Genomic DNA, 7,973 nt, shown 5'->3' on the forward strand with positions numbered 1-7,973 from the left:
ACGACACGAACAGAAAAGCATAAGACAGCCGAACAAACTACGAATCCGTTCAGTATCTTCCAATACATTGCGTTCAGTGATGTAAAGTAAGCAAAAGGGATTTTTGCTAATACTTAAAGGGAAATATGTATTATAAAATGTTGTATAACAAAACATAAATTTGATTTGAACTGTTTAAGATCACAGAGTTTGAATCTCCAACAAAACATTCGACTAGTAACAATGGGCTATTAAAACTTAATCGGTTAATCTAATAGTGGAAAGCGAGCCGCTAAAATGTATCAATTAATTTACTGACATTTTTTACTGCAGAATTCTTGAATCTTTACAAAATGGCTATCATGTTCACTCAAGAGGTTATAAAATTTCTTCAGCAATCGTATCACGTAACTCTACAAGTGTATCAATATACAAGACCAATATATTTTAAGCAATTAAATTGAAAACGAACTGCTAAATTAATGTTTAGTTATGTTATATTTCATTATGTATTTTTCCCTTCGATAGTTTGCGGAAATCCCTTTCGTCTACTTGGCATCACTGACGCAATTTTTTGCTGGTTTTCCGTTTCTGCAACAATGAAATGTCACTGTTGCCATCTATGTATATTTAGAGAGATTTAAGTTTCTAAAAATTTACATTCTAAGGCATGTGATTTCATCTTAAATTCTATACTTTTATAATAACCGCGTTTTTTACTCATATATACATACATCTACGCTTAAGGTCCAACAGAAACACGTATCGACAATTTCCATTTAAAAACAAATATTTTGATTTTATCGACAACTATTCGAGGCTGTGAGAGCAGAAGTGGCCTAACTCAATTTTTGTTTGTACTTAACTACAAATGTTTTAAATTTTATAGATTTTAAAATAAAAGTTGCTTCTTCCTTTATTTTAAATTAAATTACATTAATCAGTTCCTTAAAATAAAGAATATGCGATTTTTGTTTTAAAATTTATCTGATTTGTTGAAACTATTTGAAGTAGTTAAAACAAACAAAACAATTTTGGTTTAGGCCACTTCTGCTTTCACGGCCTCATACATAACCGCAAATAAAATTTGTCGCTTACGAATCCATACAAATTTGAAGCGGAGATACTTAAAAAAATACAACCAATATAAAACTTTTGGACATAAAATTCGATTGGGCTATTTTTATTTTTGAGTTGGCAACCATGGACAAAATGGTGGTTGGTTGCTTTTCTGTATTTCGGTTCATTTCAGTAAATTCCGAGTAAAACGTTGCTTCGCTTGCCCACTAGTCGTGTTCTCGCTTATATTTATTGCGACTTATATTTCTATTAGGTAATTCAATCAAGATAAAAGCGAAGTGGAATTAGAAATATTGTTTTTATGTGGTGAATAATACATTTGCGACAAGGCGTCAGAGATTTTACAAACCAAATAAAGTGAAATGTAAAAAGTTAATATTATGTGTATACATACATATTTGTTAAAAGGTTTCCGAATACCGACGTGAATTATTTGCCTTTACAAGTATTACGCAGCCGAATATTCTTTGTAGTTGTTTTTATGGCGTTTAAGGAGAATAGCGCATATACATAGAGGTGGAATATCCCTTTAGTTATCTTTAATTGTAAATGTTTAATATAAAAATGCTAATTTAGGGCATCAGAAAAATATTCGCTGCCGCGGGGTGCGAAAAATTCAAGTCGGGCATTGAGTCGTTTGCTCACAAGCCTTGTAATTTCTTTTACTTTATATTTCAATTACAGCTATTTTTATTACATTCGGCATCGAAAGGAAGTGAAACGTAAATATTACTTTTATGTGTTGTATGTATACCATATTCACGGGAAGTGGTAAAATCCTAATTATTGCAAAATGTTTCACGAGCAGGACAACCCCACCGAGGAAAATTGCACCGACTTCCAAAATTCTGATGATGACAAATTGCAGAAGCTTTTAATTTCTTTCGATTTAAGTGGCCTATTTGAGTGTTTAAAATGTAAGTTAATAATATTAAACAACAAATTTAGTTCTAAGTATTTATTTTGAGATATGTCCCGTTTAAGCTAATGGAGTAACGTACCGCTGCTTGAAGTTTATTTCAAAATCGGATATTAAAGATGCTATAACAGGGATGATAAATGAGTTTTTTAATTTTGTACCAAATGGTCAAAATAAGTGTACTAAATAAGCCGAGAAAGTACCAACTTTTAAAAGACCATACATACATAGTTACATATACATATGTTTTTATATTTTCTGTATAAAAATCATGATATAAAATATGGCGTGTCGAAGGTGGAAAACGTAAGTGCAAATCAATTGTTTGAAAAGGCCACCAAAACGCCAAGGTAATCAACAAAAGCATAAAAGTTATATTATTATCTAAGTGCTAGTAATACAAAAACTTTCAAATCAATCAATCAAAAAAATCGTTGCATTTAAGGGATGTGGAAGTTTTAAAAAGATATTTCCTTTTATAGAAATAAACAAGTTAATAGCAGTGCTCTCGTACCTAAAATCTTGCAAAGTGGGGAAAATCGAGAGCGCAAAATGACACTCAAATCTGCCACTTTCTGTTGGAAAAATTTTACCTGCGAAAACTTACAAGTAAAAAAGTCTGTTCACCACAAACATGTGTTCGTGAATAAACAAAAGAAAGGAAGAAAAGTTCAGTTTAGTTAATTGACTATTAATCTCTAATTTTCTATTTTCCGTGCTGCTGTATAAAATTTTTCAATTGTACCATATTTTTCCCATAAATATACCAAAATATATAATAATGCACACTCGTCCTTAAAGGATTGCAGCTCTCAGAAGATGAAGTCCTAGATGGCCTTTTAGCCTTGCCAAACGACCCGAATCCTGGTGAAGATGGCTTTCCCCCTTCCTTGTTAAAGAGCTGTACGCCAGCGTTAGCATTACCATTATCCAAAATATTTAACAAATCCCTAAATTTAGGTGAATTCTTACCGATTTGGAAAAGGTCCCTCATCACACCTATCCATAAGTCTGGGAGCAAGTCCGACGTCCAAAATTATCGTCCAATCAGTAAAATTCCAAGCATACCTAAACTCTTCGAGAAGCTAGTTTACGATAAGATTATTTTCCAAATTTCTGAGCTCATATCGCCCTATCAACATGGACTCATTAAAGGTAGATCCACTTCTACAAACTTAGCGTTATTTTCAAATTTTGTTCTAAAACAATTTGAAAACGGTCATCAATGCGATGCCATATTCACAGACTTCTCGAAAGCATTTGATAAGGTTAGTCATTCATTACTACTTAAAAAGCTGGAATTAATCGGAGTGCACGCAAATATGCTTAAGTGGTTTGCATCCTATCTTGTTGATAGGACCCAATTCGTTCGCATTAATAATACTAAATCCGATGTGATTAAAGTCACCTCAGGGGTGCCTCAAGGCAGCCATCTGGGCCCGTTACTTTTCTTGGTTTTTGTCAATGATATTCCGGACGTTTTCCTTACATCGCATTGTTTAATGTATGCTGATGATCTAAAGTTATACAGTCGCATAGTAAGCGTGTCCGACTGCATTAATCTTCAAGATGACTTGCTAAGACTGAACTCATGGTGTGATGCTAACTCTTTGCCTCTTAACGTTGGTAAATGTCAATTTATGTCCTTCAGTAGACGCAAACAGTCGACTACCACTATAGGTTAGACACATCTTCTCTAACTAAAATTTATGAAAAGAAAGATCTGGGAGTCATATTTACTTCGAAAATGTCCTTTTCTAAACATATAGATTTTATGATCCCCAAGGCTAGGTCGATGCTTGGCTTCGTAATGAGGAATTCTAATGAATTTCAAGACCTCTTCACACTTAAGAGCTTGTACTTCTCATTTGTAAGATCGAACCTTGAGTATTGTAGCATCATTTGGGATCCCTTCTACTCGGGTTCATCTTCAAGGGTAGAGAAGGTCCAAAAACGCTTTACCAGATACGCAATTCACTCCCTGCGGTGGAATTGCAACATGCCCGATTATAAGAGTAGGTGCCTTTTATTGGCATTACCTACTTTAGAAATGCGTAGAAAAATGTCCTCAATCATGATTATTAGGGACATAGTCACCAGCCACGTCAAGTGCCACTTCTTGCTCGAACTAATTCTTTTCAATTGTCCTGTTCGGGATCTCAGATTCAGCGACATGTTCCGTTTACCTAATCACAAGACCAACTTTAAGTTTAATGAGCCGCTTACGCGTTGTCTGAGGCAGACTAACCAAATTTGTAAAAATTTAGATGTTTTCTCAAATTCTCGGGAGAGCTTTAAGTCTAAACTTATTCTCGTTCTGAATTTCTTAAATTGTAAATAATCTTTTTTTATTCAGATGCACATTTACATACCCTTGTATTTTGTACATGTACCTTATTACTCATTTACTTATTTTATAGATTTTTTTTCCTTTTCTTTCTTATTTAACTTTAGTAATCTATCTGAGATGTACTCTAATTGATGAATTGAATTGAATAAATAAATAAACAAATAAATAAATAAATAATGCTGCAAGGTTCTGGCCGAATTTGTCAGTTGATCGTTAAAACGCAAATGCAATAATTTTAAAGGCACATTTGTAGCTATATCTACTTAATTTTTGTGAAACAAGGAAGGGTGCTTGGAGGAGATTCTTTTATTTTTGAACGCGTCATAAGGTGGTATCAAAAATATTTGTTAGAAAAAAACTTATTCATTCCGAGATAATTAATTTATATGTTAAGAACATTTTTCCTATACAAAAGTATTCAATAGTAAAAAAATTCCAAATTGGGGACAATGTACCAAGCGGATAATAAATTACCAAATGAACCATCTATTGCAACTGTGAAAGTTATCAGCTGTTGCGAAGATTGCAAGTTTTTTGCAAATTTTGCAAACTGCTAAGCATTTTTGCTGCTGGATGATTTTGTGTGGAGAATACAAAAATACTCCTACCAAATTTACCTATCAGAAAGTCAGAATGGCGTAAGTTCCACGTTTTTACTGGTTTTGCGTTCAATAACTTTTTCTCATATTTTAGTCTTCCCCTCAATTTTACTCGCTATGATTATTTTATTCTCTGGCTGCTAGTACTCACTGGAAAATTTTATGAATAGACCTATTATGACAGCTACTTTTTTTTTATTTAAGTAAGTGTTTCGTTTTTAATAAACACCACGTATTTACTTAAATACGATAGAAAAATATTACTATATTTTTATGCACAAAAATTCAAAACTCCAAGTAAATAGAGTGTGGTATTTCGACATAATTGTGCTGCAGTACCGTATCTTGACAAAAATGTATCAAAAATGTCAATGTAGTACCATTGTACTTTTGGCTTCCAAAATGTACCAACAAAGTACAATTGTACCATCAATTTCATCACTGTGCTATAACCAACATTGAGTTACGAGCCGAATTCAGGCAGAAGCTGTTTGCTTGGCGTAAAACAGAGGTAAGTGCCGCGATAAAAAATTCGCACCTCAAGTAGTTTGCTCAAAAATGTACAAGCATACTTGGTGTCCAATAAATACTACGACAAACTTAAGGATTGGGCTGGTGGGGGTGACCTCCCAGATAAAACAAAATTCTACCTCTATAAGTGTCAGTTGAAAATATATATTTTTTAATTAATATGGAAACGCAATTATCTGAAAGTATTTTACAGAAAAAATTTACAAAGAATAGCCCTATTTATACATACAGTTTAAGGAAACAGATGAAAATACCAGATACTTTTTTTAAATTAATAAATATCCATATATCAAAAACGGTGACACTTTTATGGGGGTATTTTTTTTATCTGGGAGGTCACCCCCCAACCTACAGTATCGGGCATACCATTTGCAACAAAATTCAGAATTATATTGTTTGCCACTTACAGTGAGTGTCAGTGAAAATCGTGCAATAAATTTTTTTTTAATTTTTTTTTTTAATTTGTTTTACTTAACTTTTATTTATTTGTAATAAAAATATAGTTCACACAACGTAGTTAGGTTTTAAACACTAAATAAATAAATAAATCTATATAACTCAAAGTTTCCAACTTTGTAACAATTAAAAAAAAAATCGTACAATTTTCATTAAAATATCACTTTTTATTCAGAATTTCCAGATTTTTTTTGGGTATACAGTTTTATAGCCCATTCAATTTCTGAAATCAACGGTGTACCCAAACTGTATACCCCGAAAAAGTAAAAGTTCTGAATGAAAAGTGGGAAATTTTGATGAAGAGTTGACGACTTTTTTTTCATTGTTACAAAGTTATAAACTTTGATTTATATGGGTTTTGTTGTTTTGTGAACTATAATTTTATTAAAAACAATTTAAATAAAACTAAATATTAAAAAAAAATTTAAAAAAATTACTGTAGGATTTTCACAGATTGTAATAAACTTTTTAAATGTTCAAAAATTTCAATAGTTCAACATTGATGACGACACCATCTCTGTGGATTCCAAAGTAAAATTTTGGCTAGAGAAATCAATACCATCAAGTACAACTCCAGATTCACTTGGAAAATCCGATCAAGCTAAAAGCCTACTGGTAAATATCTTCCGTTCTTTTAAGTATTGGTCCTTATTATTCAACAAAATTTTTAGGATGTTCGCTCTATTTTGCAAAACTGTTCAAGGGGCAAAGCAATATTAAGTTACTATGAAAAAAAATCGCAGTTATCAAATATTTATAGAGAGCAACTTATCGCATTGATAGTGGAAGAAGTAAACTGCAATGAAGTCCGGATAAGAACTTCAGACTACCCGTCAATTATCAATCAAATTGTTTCAATTTTCCCTCCGGAATGTGAAGCAAGAGTCAATGCCAACGGACATTTAGCGAAAAAAAAAACTTTTCGCACATCTTGGTTTTGAAACGATTTATCTTTTTAGGAATTTTACTTTATTCCCCGGAATGGTAGGAAAAACCCTGGCGGAAAACTGTATGCGAAATATACTAATAGCAGGGCAAAACGCTTTAAATCTGAAAAGGCACCAGCATCGCCTAAACCGGTTGATGATAGTTTAACTTTTGAAGCCGAGTTCGACGAAACCATTTCGGTTGCATTGAAAACTGAATTAAAAAGAGACTATTCAGATTGGAACGCGGTTATTGATAAATGGCATAAGACTCATAATTTGCGTCTGAGAGACTTAATAACCTATGATGCAGTAAGATTTCTCAAGGAATGGCCAAAATATTGCGACAGCAGGGCTATTGATTTGGTAAGATACATACATATGTACGTGTAACTATTGTGATGTATTTTGAAACCAATTTCCGTTATCCCTTGTCCAATTTGGTTTGGGGACAAATCGGTTTTGGCATTGTGCCAGCTAAAGTATAATTTTTCGTTTTCAAAATTCATCATCTTACCCTGTCGGAAAAAACAACAAAAACTGTGATGTAGTTAGTGCTGTTATCTACACGCGTTTTTTTGGGCTAGTTCCGACAAAAAATATGTAATTAATGTGTTTACCCAAACTTTTGTTTTATACTCTGTTAGTTTAAAATTGATTTAAACATTCTTTATCCGGGCAAAGAGCTTATGCTTCGCAGCAAATGGGAAGCTTTTAAAACGAAAATTGAGGTATACTACCGAGAAAATATGCACAGCAAAAAGTTATTAGCAGATTTGCATCTGGCTGAAAATTGCGGTATATAGTGAAATATGAATTTCTTTAAGTATTTAGTTATTTAAATATTTTTTCTTAATCGTATATTACAGATTCATCAGACTATATTCTAACAACCTTGTTAAGGACTTGGCCGTACATAATTTTCTTCGCCATATGCTAACATCTCCAACTACAGCTTGTCACACCTTAATGCTTAACAATTTGGTGTTCATTGCTTTCTTGCTTGAATTTTGTTTTGTCATTCCTCGCTTAACATCGCTTTGACTATTGTTGGTACTTTTCGCATTTTTCTTCACTTTCGCTTACTCGCATTCTCATCGCTCATCTTCGCTCATTGTTATCATGCTATGCGC

At 32.7% G+C, this 7,973-nt stretch overlaps 1 long non-coding RNA gene across 1 annotated transcript; it reads left to right on the forward strand.

Annotated features, from left to right (window-relative positions):
• The first annotated feature begins 5,210 nt into the window (after positions 1 to 5,210).
• On the forward strand, positions 5,211 to 7,961 carry LOC118736536. Its single transcript, XR_004992713.1, has 5 exons — positions 5,211 to 5,438; positions 6,407 to 6,529; positions 6,586 to 7,206; positions 7,488 to 7,638; positions 7,710 to 7,961. It is a non-coding gene; the product is annotated as an uncharacterized LOC118736536 (long non-coding RNA).
• The last annotated feature ends 12 nt before the right edge of the window (positions 7,962 to 7,973 follow it).

The sequence above is a fragment of the Rhagoletis pomonella genome, unplaced genomic scaffold, assembly GCF_013731165.1.
Source record: "Rhagoletis pomonella isolate Grant_MI unplaced genomic scaffold, Rhpom_1.0 Rhpom_scaffold_00003, whole genome shotgun sequence".
NCBI lineage: Eukaryota > Metazoa > Arthropoda > Insecta > Diptera > Tephritidae > Rhagoletis > Rhagoletis pomonella.